The 20,790-nt window shown below is 45.7% G+C and overlaps 1 long non-coding RNA gene across 1 annotated transcript in view; it reads right to left on the bottom strand.

The window, feature by feature from the left end:
* The window catches only part of LOC138156244 (uncharacterized), a 34,542-nt gene extending 29,791 nt beyond the window's left edge, over window positions 1–4,751 (bottom strand). The window contains exon 1 of the long non-coding RNA XR_011167102.1: window positions 4,465–4,751. This is a non-coding gene — a long non-coding RNA (uncharacterized lncRNA). The remainder of the gene's footprint in view (window positions 1–4,464) is intronic.
* Between the last annotated feature and the right edge of the window lie 16,039 nt (window positions 4,752–20,790).

Here is a 20,790-nt window from a genome sequence, read left to right on the forward strand (position 1 = left end):
AGGGTGAACCTGGAAGGGACCAAGGGGAGCAAGGAGGATTTCACCTCCCTCACTTTGACCAGTAAGATGAGTCCCTCCTCACTCCTGGGAGCTACCACCCTCTTAATTTAGACAACTGTTACATGTATTTATTTGATAATGATAGCTCACATTTATGTAAACTTTCAAGGTCTGCCAAACAGATTTGCACAGATGAGCTCATAAAAACTGTGCTAGGTGATCTTTAAAGGGATCATCACCTGCCTCATTTTACAAATGAGGAAACTGAGACCAAAAGAGGTTAGATTTCTCGCCCAAGATCACACAGCAAGTAAATGATGTGGGGGGGGGGGGATTTAAAACCAGGTCTTCCTGGTTTTTTTCCTTGTGCTCTACCTACTCCACAAGGCCTGTCAAGTTCTGACATTCCCTGTTCTAAGGTCCCTCCCAGCCCTGACATTCTAGGTTCTAAGGCCCCTTCCAGCCCTGACATCCCCTGTTCTAAGGCCCCTCCCAATCCTGACATCCCCCTGTTCTAAGGCCCCTCCCAGCTCTGACATCCCCTGTTCTGAGGCCCCTCCCATCCCTGACATCCCCTGTTCTGAGGCCCCTCCCAGCTCTGACATCCCCTGTTCTAAGCCTCCTCCCAGCTCTGACATCCCCTGTTCTGAGGTTCCTCCCAGCTCTGACACCCTTTCCCCCTTCCAGACCTTTCTGGAGGTCATTGGAGGGAGAGAGGACAACTCAAGGCTCTCTGTCCCCCCTTCAAGCCCTGGGTCAGTTGTGGAGCTGGGGGCAGCCTCCTCAATAGCTTTCATTTCTCCCCAGTGCTTCTGCAGAGTTTCCTTTCTAGTTCAAAGTCTGACTCTCTAGCCCTGAAACCACTTTCTTCTCTTTCCTAGAATTCTCTGAGGGAAAGTGATGCGTCTTTCACTTTCTATTTGTCGAGGGTCACACATCCTGCAGAGTTCATTTCCCGCAGGTTGGCTTCCTTAGTGGTTTTAGTTCACATCAGAGACTCCACCTGGCATCTGGGGGGGGCTTCCTCTTTGCACCTCCCCCACCCCACTCTCTTGAAACCTTTTCCAGCTAGTCACAGCTGAGAGTTTGCACAGGCTCACTCTCATTTCTCTTCCTCTTCCAGTCATCCAACAGCTTAGGGCCAATGCTCATTCCGTGTGCTGAATGCACTGCCTTGGATCAAACAGGCAACCCTGTAAATGGCAGGGCTAAGATTCAAACTCTGGTCTTCTGACTCCAGAGAAGCATGCAGCCAATTTCTTTCTTAACAATTAAATTAAACACTTTTTTCAAAGTACAAAAATCTCTTCTCTCTCCCTTTTACCTCCTTCTTCCCTGCTTTGGAACAAAAGAAAAATAAAATCCTTATAACCAAACAAAACAAATTCCTGACATTGCCTGTGCCCAAAACATGTATGTCTCACTCTGTACCCCGGGTCTGTCACCCTGTTATAAGGAAATGGATAGCACACCTCACTGCCGATACTCTGAAGTTGTGATTGCTCATTGCAAGGATCATTTCTTAAGTCTTTTCAAGTGCTCAGTCTTTAGAATATTGTTAGTATATAAATCGTTTTCCTGGTTCTGCTCACTTCACTTCGAATCAGTTCATAGAGGTCTTTTCGGGTTTTTTTTTTAAACCATTCTGCCCTTCAATCTTGTATCCTAATAATCTTCCATCACAATCATAGGCTACAACTCATTCATCCATTCCACAACTGATGAGCTCCCTTTCACTTTCCAATTCTTTACCACCACAAAAAGAGCTCCTAGAAGTATTTTTGTACATGTGGGTCCTTTTCATTCTTTTGCCTCTTTGGGATCACATAGTTTCATGAGCCATTGTATGAAGGACTGAGGAGAGACTTTTGAGAAGCTGGCCTCATAATGGCTAAGGCCTTTGTATCTCCATTTCGTCATTTGTAAAAGGAAGGGGTTGGACTTAGGGGCTTCTAAGGCCTCTAGCTCCAAATCGATGTTCCACCAATCAATGAGCTCTCATTAAATACTTACTCTGTTCCAGGAACTAGGTTAGAACCTAAGGACTCAAAACAAAAGCTTGAGAGAACCAAGGAGGTCGAGGGAAGAAATCAGAGAATATTGGCCAGGTGCAACAAGTCTGCATTCCATTAGATTACTGGATTTCTTCCTGTCTACTCATGGCTGCTTCTGGCTCCTTGGTCCTCAAGTGGGGCCAGGGAGAAAGACAGGCAGGGAAATGGAAGAAAACGTCAAGAGTTCAGCAACATGGTGAAACAAGGCGTGAGGATTTCATCAGACTTATTTCTTATCAAACAGGCAGTTTTTCATAGTCATGGGGTTAACCAAGAGAGCCACCCAGAAGATGACAAAGGATTGTGGATTTTGCTTTGAGCAAGGATGGAAAGAGAGGAGAATCTTTTTTTGTTTGTTTGTTTGTTTTGTCTTTTTTTTTGAGGGCAGAAGGCAGGGCAATTGGGGTTAAGTGACTTGCCCAAGGTCACACAGCTAGTATGTCAATTGTCTGATGTCAAATTTGAACTCAGATCCCCCCAACTCCAGGGCCGGTGCTCTATTCACTGCGCCACCTAGCTGCCCCAAGAGGAGAATCTTGCAGTGACCCATAGAGAGTATGCCATGTTTGTGTTTCTGCTAGTATCGAGCAGTATCTATTGTTTTTGCCAGTACAAAATGCAAGTTGGTCCTGTCCTCAGGGACAGAGGAAGGAAGCAAGCATTTATTAAGCCATACTGTGTGCTCGAAAGGCACTGTGTTTAGCACTTTATGAATATGATCCCATTTAATCTTCACCACAACCCGGGGAGGTAGGGGCCACTATTGTCCCCATTTTACAGATGAGTAAATTGAAGTAGGCAGAGATAATGTGACTTGCTTATGGTCACACGGCTAGGAAGTGTTTGGAGTGAATAGAAGAAGGCATTTCCTATAAAGGTGGGGCTGCTCAGCTCTCATGTTCTTGATTTCCTTTCCCAAGAAGAATGGTTTTCAGAGTGAGAACGTCAGGGCCAAAATGAATTCTTTGAGAGGAATGGTTTGACCTAGATGATCTTTGGGATCTCTTCTGCCTCAGAAATTCTCTGATCTTGTGAATGGCAGCCCCAAGACAAGAGAGGAGACCACCAGCCACTATGTAGCTGCCCTTATAGAATTCAAACCACCAGACTCAGACATTGTGGGGTATTGAAGAAACAAGCAGATTTGATTACTGAAGCATAATAGGTGACCTTTGAAAGAGGAGAGAGCTAGAGATACCCTGGGACTGGAAAAGGGAAAATGTGGTCCCAATTTTTTTTTTTTAAGTTGAAGTGGAGGGTGGGGAAGAGGTTAGATTCTGCAAACTATAGGCTGGTCTGCTAGATTTCATTCTTGACAAAAATCTGGAACATACTAGTAAAGGGATGGTAAGTAAAAATGCAGTAGGGGAAGCAGTAATCACAAAGAGTCATCACTGCTTTATCAAGAACAGGTGATGCCAGAATCACCTCATTTCCTTTGCCGTCAGAGGGGAGATGCCCAATTTCTACAAAGCACTGGGGATGGGTAGCCCAGCAGAGAGAAGACTCAGAACTGAGCGGAAGGGCCCCCTCTAGCAGCCTTCATTGTTTGAAAGACACTCCCTTGGAAGAGCATTAGACCTGTTCTGTTGGGGTCAAGAGGTCAGAATGAGGAATCGTGGGGGCAGAAATCACAGAGAGACAGATTAAGGTTTGAGGTAAGGAAGAGCTTTCTAACAATGAAAGCTGTCCATAAGCAGAAGAGGTTGGTGGCTCAGTGGTTAACATGCTGAACCTGGAGTCAGGAAGACTGGAGAGGAAATCCAGCTTCAGATACTTCTGCTGTGTGACACTGAGCACGCCGCCACTTAACCTCAGTTTCCTCATCTGTAAAATGGGGATTATAACAGCACTGATCTCCCAGTGTTGTTGTGAGGGTCAAATGAGATCATCCTGCTAAAGTTCTTTGCAAGTCATAGAGTGGCATGTAAATGCTAACGGCCATTATTATTATTAATTATTACATTGCTTGGATTCCTCTCTCCAGAGGTCTTTGAGTAAAACCTCGATCACTCCTGGGAGGCAATGAAGAAAAGATTCTTGGTCAAGGATGGGTTGGACTAGGCGGCCTCTGAAATCCCTTCCAACTCCTTGCTTCTGGGATTGCCTAACTCTGAAGTTTAGTTCCCTCATCTGTCAAATGGGGAGAGTAATAATAACTGACATTTATCGTCTCGTTATGTCCTCCCAACAGCCCAGGGAGGAATGTGTGCCACTCCTTCATCACAAGGACAAAATCCATTTTGTGGTAACTCTCCATAAAGCAAAAATACGTATAATAAACATTCGATTTCCACTCATTTTAATGTTCCACTTTTGGATCCGCACCCCCCACCCCCAGACCTCACCACCTTTTTACCCAGCCATGTTCCAATAATAACTAAATGTCTGGTTAGTCAATAACACTTACTGAATGTCATTTTCAGGTTTTCGAGGACAGTTTCACTTCATGTGCTGAGACCATCCGTGGACATCACCAGCAGAATGTGGGTCTTGTAAAGAGTCGGCATGGCTTCCTCAAGGACTGGCCACACCAGACTCCTGGCCTGCTCTCCACCTCCAGAGAAAGGACTGATGAACTCTGAGCACAGAACGAAACAGACCTTTTTTTTTGGTTGTTGTTGCAACACGGCTAATATGGAAATATGGTTTGCGTGACTCTACATGTATAATTGACATCATATTGTTTGCCTTTTCAATAAGTGGGGGAGGAGCTGGAGGGAGGGAGAGAATTTAGAACTCAAAATGTTAAAAAATGAATGTTAAAAATAAATAAATAAAAGTATTCATCAAATGTAAAAAAAATCCTTTGGAAGAACCCTGCTGACAAATTAGTGGGTCAGATTCTATGGGCATAAGGTACTTAGATTTCTATCAAGCGTTTAGTAGTTTCTGATGTTATTTTTATTGCCAGGATAGAGAGATATGTGTTAAATGGTACTACTGTTAGGCAGATTTAGAAGTGAGAAAGAAGGGAAGGCTATTGTCACAGTAAATGGACCCTTTCTAGGGCATTTAGGAGAGGACCTGGGCAAGAGTCACCCAAGAAGGGCAGGTATGAAGGAGTTACAATCAGCATCACTGAAAGGAATGCCTAGATCAATGAGATCGCAGACCCATTAACATATTTGGATATGCTTATGGATGGGAGAAAAATATGGCCTGTGGGTATTGAGTTTTGGGTGGGAAGAAGAGAGAAGTGGATTGAGGCAGTCTGCTGGCAAGGATGGAGAAGAATGTGGGAGTCGGACAGTGATGAAGAATTTGTACAGGATGGGGGGCCAGGATGCTGTGATACTCACTCCCCCAACTGTGAACCAGCAAATATTGACTTAGTGCCTACTGTGGGTCAGGCACTTCACTAAGGGCTGAGGCTACAAAAAAGGCCAAAGAAACAGACATGGGGCAGTTTGAGTTAACTTCACCCCCAGGTGGATGGACCTAAAACCCAGCTGTGAGCCTTTTGAGCAAGATATGCCTAAGGAGAGAGCAAGAGTCTTCAGAACCCCCCCTCACAGAGGATTTTACCTGGGGGCAGGTCACCCCGCATGTTTTATGGAAAACATAGGGAAGCTGTGACCTTCTGATTCTAGGACACCACAGGGATTCTCTTTCCAATTACAGTCACCCAGGTACAGAGAAGCACGGCTGTCTCTAAGCAGAACTGTCATTATCGACCTGATTCTCACCAACCGACAAAAAAGGAAGTGGTTACTGGGGCCAAGAATGATAGGAACCTGGTGGAGGGAAGTGACCCCTCCATCTCTGAACTTGTGAGAGAGGAGGAGGAGGAAGCCACTGGTCACGGCTCTGGGGAGCACAGACTTTTATACCATGCCTGCTGCTGGGTTCAGCCTCCTGACTCTCTGAGGTGCCTTCTGCACTTCTCCAACCCCCACCCTCACCCCAGGCTCCCAGAGGCTCCAGTGCCACAAGGCTGGCCACTCCCTGCCCAGTCCTGACCATGAAGTACCCCCCTGGCCCCATTGACCTCTTCTCCTCCTACCCTTTAGCTGTTGAAGAGAAATGGAGGAAGTTATGGAACCCTGTGATTATATCCACTATACATTTATATTATCTAATCTCAATTGGGCCCTCACTGCAGCAAGGCCATCTTTCCACTCTGCCCTTAATCAGCTCTCTACACCATTGACCAGAGCAGCTAGGTGGTACAGCGGATAGAGGGAATCAGGAAGACCTGAGTTCAAATCTGACCTCAAACACTTACTAGCTGTGTGACCCTGGGCAAGTCACTTAACCTACTTTGTCTCCATTTCCTCATCTGTAAAATGGACTGAAGAAGGAAATGGCAAAGCACTCCAATATCTTTGCCAAGAAAACCACAAATGGGGTCATGAAGAATCAGACATAACTAAAAAATAACACCATTGGCTGCTCCAAACCTTCTCTTCTCTTGAGACCTTCTCCACTGAAGACCTTGCTTCATACTTTGAGGCCATCCATGGACAACTCCTTCACATCCTGAACCCCTCTCATATTAGCACTTCCCCTTGATATCCACCTTCACGCTCCTCTCTGTTGGAAAGACAGCCCTTCTCCTTCCCAAGGCCAACTCTCTGACCTCTCTCCAGTCATTCATCACCAGCTGCTTTTCACACTGAGTTCCCCAGAGACTGCGAAACTCCAGTTCCTTCTCTTTGCCTTCCTCCTTCTGAGCTCACCTATCACTGCCAGGGTCGCTATAGCCTCAGCGCCATCCTCAGCTCCTCACTCTCTCGCTCATCCCCCATATGCAATTAGTTTCCAACTCTTACTTGTACTTCCACCACATCTCTCTTATACATTCCCTTCTCCCCACTGAGACAGTCACCCCCTTCCCCAGATTAGACCCTTCCTCACCTCTCTATTACCCCAGACTTTCCCTCTCTTTTTAACCATTTATTCTAAACTTAACAAACACCAAACAAAACGAACCCTTCCATATAAATTGTACAACAGAAGGCAAAGATTGTACTTAAAGCTATGACTCTATTATACCTAGTTTGTGTTTCTTTTAAAATATAGATGAAATTCAGCACAGGACTTTTAAAGCATTCCTGTTTAGCTGTGATCACTTCTGGTCTTCCATCATATTTTTTTATTTTTGGGGTAGGACAACACTATTCTTCACTCCCTTCTTCCTTCCACTCCCTTATCCCCAACCAATGGGAAAACCAGATCTTTTTTTTAAAGACCCAGCTCATAACAAATATGTCATCAAGCAAAATATATCCTCATGTTGGCCATGTCCAGAAATGTTGTCTCACTCTGTACCAGAGCCCATCTCTTCTCTGCCAGAAAGTAGGTCCTTTCCGTTTCGTTGGAATCACATTCGGTACTTTGGGTCAGAGTTCTGGTCTTTTAAAAATCTATTGTCTTTTAAAATGTTGTTATTATTGCTTAGGTTATTCTCCTGGTTCTGCCCACTTTGCTCTGTATTGCTTCATACAAGTCTTCTCTGGTTTCTCGGAAGCCAGCCCCTTCATCATTTCTATATCACTCGAATATCCCATTGCATTTGTACAACATGATTTGTTCAGCCGTTCGCTAGCCAATGGCTTACCCTCTTGCTTCCTGGCCACCTAAAAGCAGCTGCTCTGAATGCTTTTGTCCATAGGGGTCCTTTTCCTCTTTCTTTGATCTCTTTGGGGATGTAGTCGTGGTGTCACTGGGTCAGAGAGTATGGAGATTTTTTACTTCTTAGTCATGGTTTCCAACTGCTTTGCAGAATGGCGGATCAACTTATGGATGCCCCCCAATGATCCCCAAATGTGACTATTCATCACAGCTCCTGCAGCAATTATCATTTCCCCCTTTTTTGACATCTTTGCCAATTTGATGGGCTTAAGGTTGCTGTATTTTCACAACAGCTTTACCTTAAGTATCTCCCTCCTCCAGACCATTCTCCACTCAGCCACCTTTTCCTAAAACCTAGGTCTAACCATGTCAGCACCAATTAGCAACAGTGGCTCCTTACTACCTCTAAGCTCAAATATGGAGTCCCCCATTTAGCATTTAAAGTTCTTCCTACCTTTCCAGCCTCCTCACTCAAATTCATGTGCTCTCTGTTACCGCAAAACTGGCCTCCACCTTTGGGCCATTGTATTGCCAGTCCCCCCAAGTCACAAGGCTCTCCCTCCTCACCTCTGCCTCTTGAAACCCCCAGCTTCCTTCAGAGCTCAGCCTAAGCACCATTGTCCCCATGGAACACTTCACCATCCTGGTTGCCTCCTCTGGACACACTCCGCTTTCTCTGAGTGGACTTCTCAAATTTGGGCTCCTAGGACTGAACATTCTGCCCTACATGGGATCTGGCTGGTGCATAGGACAGTGGAATCAGTACCTCCTTATTCCTGGAAGCTCTCTCTCTTTCACATCACCAAGACTGGACAGACCACATCCCTATGCATGGTGAACACTGGCAGACGGGATTATTGTTTGGTGTTTCAGTGATGTTCGACTCTCTGCAACACAGTTTGGGGGTTTTCTTGGTAGAGATCCTAGAGTGGCTTGCTATTTCCTTCTCCATCTCTTTTTTACAGATGAGAAAACTGAGGCAAATGGGGTTAAGTGATTTGCCCAGGGTCACACAGCTAGGAAGTGTCTGAGCCTGGATTTGAACTCATGGAGATGAGTCTTTCTAATTCCAAGTCTGATACTATATCTATTGCACCACCTTTAGCCATCTCTGAAAAACTTCAGAGTAAAGAAGAGAGTTTTACAAGATTGCATAAGGGCAAAGGGTTCCATTTCCTTTTTTTTTCCTCCTAAAATATTGAGCTCTTTTGTTTTTACATCTCCTTCATTTTCCTTTTTTTGAGGGAATATCACTTAAAAAAATTTCACGGAGGCCAGAGCCAAGATGGCAGAGTAAAAGCAGGAACTTGCTTAAGTTCCCACACCAACCACCTCCAATACCTGGAAAATATGACTCTAAACAAACTTTAGAGCTACAGAATCCACAAAGTGACAGAGAGAAACAAATCTCCCTCTGAAGGCATCCTGGCAGGCTGACAGAAAGGATCCAGCACACTGGGCTGGAGGCTGAGCTGTCCTGCGTGAGCCTCACGGGCCCAGACAGGGTAGCCCCGTCCCCCAGCCCAGACCGGCCAGAGAAAACTTCAGGAGACTGAATCACCAGCAGCAGTGGCAGTTTCCAGATTTCTCAACCCATAAACACCAAAGAGAAAGTAAAAGGTCAGTGGGGGACTCTGTTGGAACTGGGTGACTGAAGAGCGTGGTCCGGCCCCTGCCCCTGGGGTGAGATGTAGCAGAGTGTGGTGGCTGCAGCTGCTGCCTTGTGGCTGCCTGCAGAGCTGCCTACAGATAGGGGGACCAAGCAAGGGGGACCAATTCAGTGGGCAATCACTCTTGCTTTGACCTGCTTGGATCTGGATCACGGTCTTGGGTGATAGTCCTGGGGTATGTGGCCAGTGTGCCAGAGCTTGGGGTGTCTGTGGAGAGGGAGCCCTCATCATAGCCCTGACCACATCTGTGAAAACTCCAGCAGTTTGGGACACAGCTCTCTCCACTCTGGAAGCAGAGTTCTACTGTGGCAAAGAGCTCAAAAGTCAAGTCATTGGCTAGCAAGTTGAGCAAGCAGAGGAAGCACAAACAGACCACAGAATCCTTTTTTGGGGACAAAAAGAATCAAAATATGGAATCAGAAGAAGACAACAAAGTTAAAACTTCTGCATCAAAAACTTCCAAGAAAAACATGAACTGCTTACAGCCCATGGAGGAGCTCAAGAGGGATTCTGAAAACCAAATAAGAGAAGTGGAGGAAAAATTGGGAAGAGAAATGAGAATGAGGCAAGAAAATAATGAAAAGTGACTCAACAACCTGACTGAAGAAAATAACACCTTAAAAATAGACTAACTCAAATGGCAAAAGAGGCCCAAAAAGCCAGTGAGGGGAAGAATGCCTTAAAAAGTCGAATTTTCCAGATGGAAAAGGAATTTCAAAAACTCACTAAAGAGAATAATTCCTTCAAAATTAGATTGAAGCTAATGACTTCATGAGAAATCAAGATACTGTAAAACACATCCAAACAAATGAAAAAATAGAAGGCAATGTGAAATATCTCATTGGAAAAATTACTGACCTGGAAAATAGATCCAGGGGAGATAATTTTAAAATTATTATTGGACTACCCTAAAGCCATGGTCAAAAAAAGAGCCTAGAAATCATCCTTCAAGAAATTCTCAAGGAAAATTGCCCTGATATTCTAGAACCAGAGGGCAAAATAGAAATTGAAAGAATTCACCGATCACCTCTTGAAAAAGATCCCCAAAAGAGAACTCCTAGGAATATCATAGCCAAATTCCAGAGTTCCCAGGTCAAGGAGAAAATATTACAAGCTGACAGGAAGAAATAATTTGAATATTGTGTAAATACAATCAGGATAACACAGGATCTAGCAGCTTCTACATTAAGAGATTGAAGGACTTGGAATATGATATTCTGGAGGTCAAAGGAGCTAGGACTAAAACCAAGAATCACCTACCCAGCAAAACTAAGTATAATGCTTTAGGGGAGAATATGGTCATTCAATGAAATAGAGGATTTTCAAGTATTCTTTTTTTTTTTTTGCCTTTTGGAGGGCAATTGTGGTTAAGTAACTTGCCCAAGGTTACATGGATAGTTTTGTGTGTGTGTGTGTGTGTGTGTGTGTGTGTGTGTGTGTGTGTGTGTGTTAAGTGACTGAGGCCAGAACTGAACTCAGGTCCTCCTGACTCCGGGGCTGGCGCTTTACTCACTGCGCCACCTAGCCGCCCCCAACTTTCAAGTATTCTTGATGAAAACATCAGAGCTGAACAGAAAATTTGACATTCAATTATAAGAGGCAAGAGTAGCATGAGAAGGTAAACAGGGAAAAGTAATCATAAGAAACTTATTAAAGTTGAACTATTTACATTCCTACATGGAAAAACAATAACTGTAACTCAGACTTTTTTCAGTATTAGGATAGTTGAAGGGAATATATATGTATACATATATGTATAGGAGGGTGTATGTGTATATAAATACATATCTGAGTGTGTGTATATGTGTGTACATGTATACAGAGACAGAGAGCACAGGATCAGTTGAATATGAAGGGATAATGTCTAAAAAATAAAATTAAGAGGTGAGAGAGGAATATAATGGGAGGAGAAAGAGATAGAATAGGGTAAATTATCCCATATAAAAGAGGCAAGAGAAAACTGTTACAATGGAGGGAAAGAGCAGTAAGGTGAAAGGGAATGGGACAACCTCACTCTCATTGAATTTGGTTTAAGGAGGAAATAACATATACACTCAATTGGGTATCTTACCCTACAGTAAAGTGGGGGGGGAAGGAATAAGAGGGGGGATGATAGAAGGGAGGGCAGATTCTGGAAGAGGGGAGTTAAAAGCAAATGCTTTTGTAAAGGGACAGGGTCAAAGGAGAAAAATAGAATGTGGGGGTCGGGGTAGGATGGAGGGAAATATAGTTAGTCTTTCACAATATAAATGCTATGGAAACGTTTTGCATAACTACACATGTACAACCTATACTGAATTGCCTGTCTTCCCAGTGGGGGTGGGTGAGGAGGGAAGAAGGGAAAGAATCTGCAAATCAAAGTTTTAAAAACAAATGTTAAAAAATTGTTTTTACCTGCAACTGGGAAATAAGATATACAGACACTAGGGTATAGAAATCCATCTTGCCCTACTAGAAAGTTGAGGGGAGAATGGGGGAGGATGAAAGAGGGAACAGATTTGGGGAAGGGGTATTCAATAGGCTTCCTATCTTGGGTTTGGGGGTAGGAAAATACAGGAAGAAAATTTGTAACTCAAAATCTTGTGGAAATGAATGTTGAAAACTAAATAAATAAATAAATAAAATATTAATTTTCTAAAAATTTTGCTTTTGTTGATATCTTTTTCATGTTGCCTAAATTTCTCCTCCTCCTAAAATTCTTCCCCCTCCCTAAAAGCCATCCCTTATAACAAGGAATTATTTGAAAGAGAAGAAAAATAAGTTTTAGTGAAATAGATCTGATATTACATGCAATGTTCCATACCTGTGAACTCTGGCCTCTGCAAAGGAGTTTGGGGAAGTGCCTTCTCCTATCTCTTCTTTTATTTTATTTTATTTTTTATAATTTTGCAACATTCAATTTCAAGTATTTTGTGGTTTTTGTTCTTCCCGTGTTGCACTGCTCCAGTAGTGTCTCTTTGCATCAGTCCGTGTAAATCTTTCCATGCTTCTCTAGGTCATAGTAGCATCTAGTACATACACTGTCCCATTGATTTGCTAAGATGTCATCATTCCTATGGAGGATAATAGGGAGTTGCTTCTGGGAAAACTGGGAGGCCTGGAACTTGCATGGACATTCTGTAACTGGCTCCAGATGGCCTCCACATACTTGGGAGGAGTCTTTTTTCTTATGTTGTGCTGCCAGAATAGTCTGAAGCTTCCAAAAGACCTGAGTTGGTACCAGCCATGTAACTGGTGGCATTTGTGTTTGGGAGAGGGGGATGACTCATAACTGGTTAGATTTTTCAAGTGAGGAGGTCCATAAGACCTCTCCCTCAAACATGTGGACCCCAAGGAGATCCCCAAGGTTTGGACGTTTGGCCTTTTCATTTGCTCTTTTCTATCCTAGGTGCAGGCATTGGAGTTTATAGTTGGGGTCAACTTAATAAACTCCACCAATAATGAATAGCATTAATGGTCCTGTCTTTCCACAGCCCCTCCAACATTGACTATTCTGGTTTTTGTCATCTTTACCAATTAGTTGAGTGTGAACTGAAACTTCAAAGTTGTTTTGATCTACTTTTCTCTTATTACTAGTGATTTGAGCAAACTTTCACATGATTTGATAATTTCCTAGCATAATAGTTCACAATGCTTTTTTTGAGAACAGTTTGTTCATATTCTTGGACCGCATATTCATTGAGGAATAACTCTTGGAAATAACCCCATTTTCTCAAACTATAGGCCAGTGAGCTTGATTTCGATTCCTGGCAGAGTCCTAGGAAAGAAGGATCATGAGGATTAGTGAACATTAGAAAGGTAGATAGGATACCACAGAGATAGCTTGATTTCACTAAGAACAAGTCCTGCCTTGAGAGGCAAGGGCCTACTGAGGCAGAGTGCTCATTGTTTCACATGTTTTTACTTGTTTTTATTCGTTCAATCTGTAGAATGTGTGTATCTGTGGAAGGAGAGGGAGGTAGTAATATTTTTCCCCTTCCAGATATGACTGTAATATAAAGACAAAAAAGACATTTAAAAAGTTTTCTTTTAAATAATAGGTCACACCAGGCTAACCCCATTTCTGTTTTTGATGAGATTACTAAATTGTCACATTAAGATAATTCTGTACATAGAGGATAGCAAAATATTCAATAAAGTGTCTTGTGTTTTTCACGTGAAAGAGATAGAGAGATGTGGCTTCAAAGAGAGTACATTTTAAGATTAAATCAGAAATGATTGAGTGGGCAGCCCCAAAGCATAGCCATTAACCGTTTAACGTCAACTGAAAGGAGATCTCCAGTGGAGTGGCCCAGAAAACTCTGCTTGGCTTGCTCTTATCAATATAGAATAGTTATGTTCTCTTATCAATACAACGATTGATCTTTCTAATGTCATAAGAGTGTAAGTCGTGTAGTTATCCAATGTTCCACTGACCCCAGGCTGGGCGGGATCAATGGACTGAATCTGGTCAAATGGAATTCAATAGGGGTAAATACAGAATCTTACACTCAGTTTCAAAGAATCAATTTCACAAGTACAAGACCTGACTTTCAAAAAATTGACTCTCTTTCAGAAGCTCCCAAGCCTGAGGAGGACAAGGAGCCCCCTCCTCAGGGGAGAGCCCCTCTGGAGGATGGGATTCAGTTCTGGGAGCCTCAAGGAACGTGGTTAAGATGGGGCCAGTGTAGGAGGAGCCGACCAGGATGAGAAGAGGCCTCTCGGGGAAGGCAATGTCTGAGAGAACTGGTCGGGATGTTCTGAGAGGCAGTTTTGAGCCACCCCCCACAAGTCACTAAACTGCATGACCTCTGACCCAGCAATGCCACTACTAGGCTTCGACCTGGTGACCAAAGAGGAAAAGGATCCCAAACCATTTAGAGCCTCTTTTTTTGTGGCAACAAAGAACGGTGGGAGATGCCCAACAGTCGGGGAATGGCGGACCAGATCATGGTGTGGTTCTGGGATCTCTCTGCCTCCCATCGCCTTCTCTCCATCTTGTCCATATCTTGCACGTATACAGTTGTTTGCATGTGATTTCCACCATTAGACTGAAAGCTCCTTGAGGACAGGGACCATGCTTTTGCCTTTCTCTTTGTATCCTTGGGGCTTAGCACCATGCCTGGCAAACAACAGGCCCTTAATAAATTCTTGTTGACCGCCTAACTGATCTCAGAAGCCAGTAAACCCAACCCACATTATTACAGACTAACAAATGGTCATCTGTTTTCCACAGCTCTGGTGACAGGGAACTCACTACCTGTCCAGGCAGCCCATTGCCCTTTGGGAAGCTTCTTCTGCCATGAGGACCCCGCAGAGAGCTGCCAGGCTCCCCTGAGTCTTCTCTCCTTCAGAGCAAACACTCCTACTTGGATCCTCATGTAAGCTGGACTCCAGGTCGTTCCCCAGGCTGGCTGCCCTCCTCTGGATGCCTTCTGGCTTGTTGGCACACTTTTTAAACTGCCTTTGTCACTTTGAAGCCTGACCTGGGCCTGAATTTCATTGTCACCAGCAGGATCTCTATTAATCTATCAGGAGGGGAGATCTACAGAGGGCAATGGGACCTGAGGAAACACAGTCAGGCAGATATGGGTTTGAACCCTATTTCAGACACCAGCTAGGTGACCCTGGGCAAGGCATTCAACATCCTCCCTACCTCAGTTTCCTCACCTATGAAATGGAGTTGATAAGCTTACTTCCCACAGTGGGTAGATCCCAAAAAAGAAGCAAATATTATAACAATGAACATTTCTATAGCGCTTTAAAGTTTGTAAAGTACTTTATAAATATTATCTAACTTTATCCTCACATCGGTCCTGGGATTCTTTCCATTTTACAGATGAGGAAACAGTCTGAGATTTTCATGACTTTCCCAAGGGCACATGGCCAGTAAGAATTGGAGGAAGTATTTGAACTCAGATCTTCTAGATTCCAAGTCCTGCCTGGCTCCATACGTGACGGTCAGTTATTATGGGGGACATGATGGTGGCTCCTCTCGCTGTGACTGGAGCCATTGGCAGCCAGCCCAGTGGCCTGACCCGGGGGGAGTCACTTCAGCTTGCTCAGTGAGGGCACTCTTACTGGGGGCCACAGTGGACATTTGGGATCACATCCTCCCTTCCATCTCCAAGGGTCCGCAAAGGCTGACCTGGGCTGGGGCCTGGGGTGGCTCACCTAAGGGAGTGGCGTCCTTGGGGCAGAATGAGTTCCGTTAACAAGACTCAGCATATCTGCCCCGCTGGCTGGCTCCTTTCCTCAGCCTCTGGAGGCAGGCTGGGAGTTCTCCCTGCCTGAACCTCCAGGCTGGGGCTGGTTTGAATTAGCGTTCAGCTGATGCCTCTGGACATCGTGAGGAAAAACATTATTGTTGGAGACTGTTCCCAGGTTGGCAAAGACCACTTCCCTGGTCTGGTATTCCGGAGTACAAAAGCCATTCGCAGGCAGAATTGGAGCCCTCTGGGCTGCCTGGCCCCCTCCCTGCCTTCCCGATGCGGGGCCCACATGTCAGGAGGCACGAGGTTAACCATCTGCCTCCCCGTGGGTCCACCTCTCTGGGAGCTGGGCACTAATGGTGCCAGCTCCAGGGAGAGAGGCTGCCCAGACCTGGCAGTGACTTCAGCTTGCCCAGACCTGTGCTGGTCAGCACAGGGGCCCAGGTGCTGGACCGAGGTGGTGTCTGCTCTGGAAAGAGAAGAGGGGGCCAGACATGGGAAAGGGCCCAAGAGAAGGATCAGGCCAGAGGCAGGAGCTTGGAAGGAAAGTAGGCTGCGGGGCAAGGGGGAAGGTGGGCAGAGGCTCCCCAGGCTTTCCAGCTGCCAAGGCCCCAGGACTTCTGCCTGACTGCTCCAGGAGATGGGTCTCTCCCTCCCATTGGCCTAAAAGTGACCAGAGAAGCTGCCTTTCATCTCCCACATTCAGGCCCTGGACCACTGTTGCCTCCTATGTGGTATCTCCCTGCCTCCCAACCCTCCCCTTTCCAAATCCATCCTCCGCACGCCATTCCAAAGCCCACAGCTGTTCATGTTACTTCACTGCCTGTTATTATTAATTATTATTACCTCCAGGATCACATGCAAACCCTTCTGTGCAGCTTTAAAGCATGTCATAACCTAGTTCCAACTTATTTTTCCAGACTCCCTTCTAGTGTTCTGCATTCTAACCAAGATGGCCTACTTGAACATTTCTTGTCATCATGCCTTTGCATAGGCTGTGCCGCCTACCTGGAATGCCCTCCCTATTTACCTTCAGCTTTCAGATCTGTGACTTCCTCTGAGGCTCAGCTCCTCCACAAAGCTGTTTGACACCTTCAGTTTTACAAGTCACCCACCAAAGTTACTTTATATATATGTTTATATATAAATGCTTTGTATTTACCTGCATATGTTTCTTCCAGCAGAATGTAAGCTCCTAGACATCCCAGCATGCCTTGCACAGAGCAGGTGATCAATAAATAACTAAATGTATGTCGATCTATTGCCTGCCTGCTTGATGGGTGGGAGACAAATTGGAGGGAGGAAAAGAATTGGGGACTAAAAAAGTTTTTTAAAGGAATGTTAAAAATAAGTAAATAATAAATTGTTAAAAAATAAATATCAATTGGATAAAACTGCTAAGTTCCAAAGGAAGGTCTTAGCCTTTTCTTTGCTATGGTTGTTGTAGTAGAGAGGTCAAACTTAGACCCGAAAGGCCTGGATTCAAATACTGATTTCAGGATTTTCAGCTGTGTGACCCTGGGCAGATCACTTAACTTCTGCCTGCCTCAATTTCTTCAAGTATAAAAAGGGGACAATAAGAGCATTTACCCCCCAGGCTTGTTCGGGGGTAGAATTCATTGTAAAGAGCTTTGCAAACCCTGTAGTGTAGCTGGCATAAGCCAGACATACTTGTGGATCTGGAGGGGTTTGAGCAGAGGCCTTCTCAGAGGCCCTGGGTTGGATAGTCAAGGGCCCAGTTCTTCCTCCTTCCTCTGAGAAGGCCTTTCTATGAATAATATCACTGTCCTTGGATGGAATGGTTCAATAACTTGGCCATGCTCCCATATTTCTTAAATTGGATCCTTGGTTGGACCCCAGGTCTCAGGCTCTGGTCAGAAAGAGGGCCTCCCAGAGAAGAGGCATCTCTCCCTGGCTCCACACCTTTTCCCTGTACAACTAGGGGCTGCTTCACTTTCCAGGCTTGGTCTGCTGAAGAGAGAGTCACGTTTAGAGTTTGGAAAACCAAAACCTGATCTCAGTTTTGACACTTCCTCTCTGGGCCTCGGTTTCCTCACCTGTAAAACGAGGGGGTTGGGCTAGCTGACCTCTGAGGTCTCCACTGATAAGCTTATGATAACTTCTGAGGCCTCTTCTGTCTGGAATGCTCTGTGATCCTTCATCACAGGCTGGGGGAAGAGTGAGGAGGGTGTTGGGTTTGGAGTCTCAGAGAAGCTTGAATCCCAGCTCTGGGATTAATGTTCTGGGTGGATCTGAGCAAATCACCTCCCCTCTGCCGGCCTCAGTTTCCTTTTCCATAAAATGAGGGGCTGAGACTAGAAGATCCATACAGGCCCTTCCAGGACTAAAGGTCTGTTCCTTTGAATGTAAATCACACATTTCGTGACTCACAAGTCCACAGGCCATTCCCTTATATGTAAATTGGAACAACAGTCATTGTTACACCTGCCTCGAGGGCCATTTGGAGTAAAGCTTTTTTGTAAACTGGAAAGCATGATTGAAATGTGGGAAATAGCTTCATGAAGGGCGGGAACCCAACTAGCTGAAAAACAGACCTAAGAGCAGGAATGGCAGAGTTAGGCCAGGGGCCTTAGAACAGGGAATGTGGGAGCTAGGAGGGCCTGAGAACAGGGGATGTCAGGGCTGGGAGGGACCTTAGAACTGGGAATGTGGGAGCTGGGAGGGACCTTAGAACTGGAAAATTCTGCCCTCAGAATTAAGGTTCACTTCTTCCACTGGATGGAGGTAAAAACCAAGGTCCATAGCTGGGAGCTGACGAAGGAGAGCTGGTGGATTTGTGGCTGAGGCCAGCATTGGACCAAGGCCTCAGAGAGCCCAGGGAGGGACTGAACCCCATCTCGGGCTCCAAATCTAATCTGTTTTCTGCCCAGTCACCAACAGTAGCAGCCTGTGATCAGAGAGGACCATCTAATCTCCCTAAAGCAAGAGAAATGATAAGACCTGTTCTAAGCCCTTCTCAGGGTTGATTGATGGGGCCACTGATCAGCAGGGCCTGAGGGGGTTGATAACATAGTGGACTGACTGAACTCTGCTCCATCCCACCACCACCCCCCTCCTCACATTGATAAGACCCAGATTCTCAGAAACAGTGCTTCCTGAAGTCCTTCTCCCCTCACCCCCACCCTCTTTAAAGCTATAGTTTTATATATATATATAAACTCTTAAGTGCGGATGTATAGATCTGGGAGGCACCTGAGAACAGGGGATGTCAGAGCTGGGAGGGCCTCAGAACAGGGGGTGTCAGGGCTCGAGGGGACTCAGAACAGGGGATGTCAGGGCTGGGAGGGCCTCAGAACAAGGAATGTCAGGATTGGGAGGGGCCTCAGAACAGGGGATGACAGAGCTGGGAGGGACCTGAGAACAGGGGATGTCAGGGCTGGAAGGGGCCTGAGAACAGGGAATGTCAGAGCTGCGAGGGCCTCAGAACAGGGGATGTCAAGGCTGGGAGGGGCCTCAGAACAGGGGATGTCAAGGCTGGGAGGGGCCTCAGAAAAGGGGATGTTAAGAGCTGGGAGGGGCCTGAGAATAGAGGATGTCAGGGTTGGACAATATCGGTCTGCATTTATTAAGTGCTTACTATGCCCCAGAGACCAGCTACACATTAGGGATATAAGACAAAAACAAAACAGATCCTGCCCTCAAGGAGCTTATACTCTGGGGGTGGGGGCAGGGAGAGGTACAGCATGTTCCCAGATAGACAGAACATGGGTGATGGTGCCAGGGGAAAGATCTCTCAGGGAGAATCTGAGGAAGGATAAGGCTTCTGAAAGACAAATCTGGTCAGAGAATGCATTCCAGACATGGGGGAGGGAAGAGGCCTGTGCAAATGCCCGGAGATGGGAGACAACTGACCACGTCTGGGGAGTGGGTCACTGTGACTCAAGTCTAAGGGTTGTAGAGAGGAACAGGTTGGAACCAGACTGTGAAAGCTTATGCTATGTCCTCAAGGTAAGTAAGGCAAGTAGGAAGCAACCGATGATTTTTGAGAAGGGGAGTGAGGTAGGTAGGCATGTGAAGATTATTTTGTTGGCCATATGAAGAATTGATTAGAGAGGAGGCATGAAAAGGAGAAAGAGAAAAGAGACAGACAGACAGAGAGAGAAAGAGAGAGGGTAGGAGAGGAAGAGAAGAGAGAGAGGAGGGGAGAGTAAAGAGAGAAGGAGAGAGAAAAGGCAGGGAGAGAGAGAGAGAGAGAGAAGAAAGAGAAAAAGATAGAGGGACAGAAGGTGAAGAGAGAGAGTGCACAGGAGGAAGAGGAGGCCAACTGTTTCCAAAGCTGTAAAGGGAGCAATGAAGGTTGAGGATAGGCCATCAGGGTTAGGAATTCAGAGTTGGTGGTGGTTTTGAAGAGAACTCTTCTAATACAACTGTGGGCTTGGAAGTCAAGGGGTTGAGGAGGGAATTCAAATCAAAAAACATTTTTTAAACTTTTAGTGTTTGTAAGACCCTTTACAAAGCACCAGGAATTCAAGATGGCGCCTGTTCCCATTCTACTGGGGGTGTGGCAGTAGGGACACATTATCTCTACAGATAGACCTCAAGGGCCATCTGGAATAAGGCTTTTTTGCAAATTGGAAAGTGTGATTGAAATGTGGGAATGGTTTCAGGAACGGCGGTAAGCAGCCACCCAACCAGCTGAAAGAGCATGAAGAGAAAGGAGAGACTACATGAATAACTGGGAGGAACAAAGAGAGAGGGCACATCAGGTGGAGGGGATGGCCTGCAAATACATGGAAGTGGGAGATGGCCTGTGGAGATGGAGGAACAATGAGTTTCTTCTTTTGACTGGGATGTTGAGTGTGTAGTTCTCGGGGTGGCTGAGGATGCTCTCCTTCATCCCCTCCTCCGTAGAGAATTCTTCTCTTCTTTCAAGGTGGAACTCAACCACCCCTTCCAGAGGGCCTTTCCTGATTCTGGGAGCTGATTGAGTTCTCTCCCTCCCTGAATTCCCCTTGAGCAATTTATCAGGCTGGCAGCCAATAAGCATTTATTAAGCACCTGCAGTGTACCAGGCAGCGGGCCAATCACTAGGGATACACAGAAAGGCAAAGCCCCAAAATTATCCTTGTCCTCAACTAGCTCAGTCTGACGGGGGAGACAACGCGGCCAGGCGCACTCGAGCTGTCAGCGGGAGAGGCGGGACATAGCTCGGAGGGAAGGCGCTAAGAGTCTCTGCCCCCTCCTGTCTCACATGTCTTGGTACGTGTGGTGCCCTGCCAGCTCTGGGAGCATGGACTATGGTCCTGTTCACTGTGGTCACATCACCGATGGGGGCCT

The sequence above is a fragment of the Petaurus breviceps genome, unplaced genomic scaffold (assembly GCF_028583685.1).
Source record: "Petaurus breviceps papuanus isolate PSGF00001 unplaced genomic scaffold, PetGlider_PUasm1.0 99, whole genome shotgun sequence".
Lineage (NCBI taxonomy): Eukaryota > Metazoa > Chordata > Mammalia > Diprotodontia > Petauridae > Petaurus > Petaurus breviceps.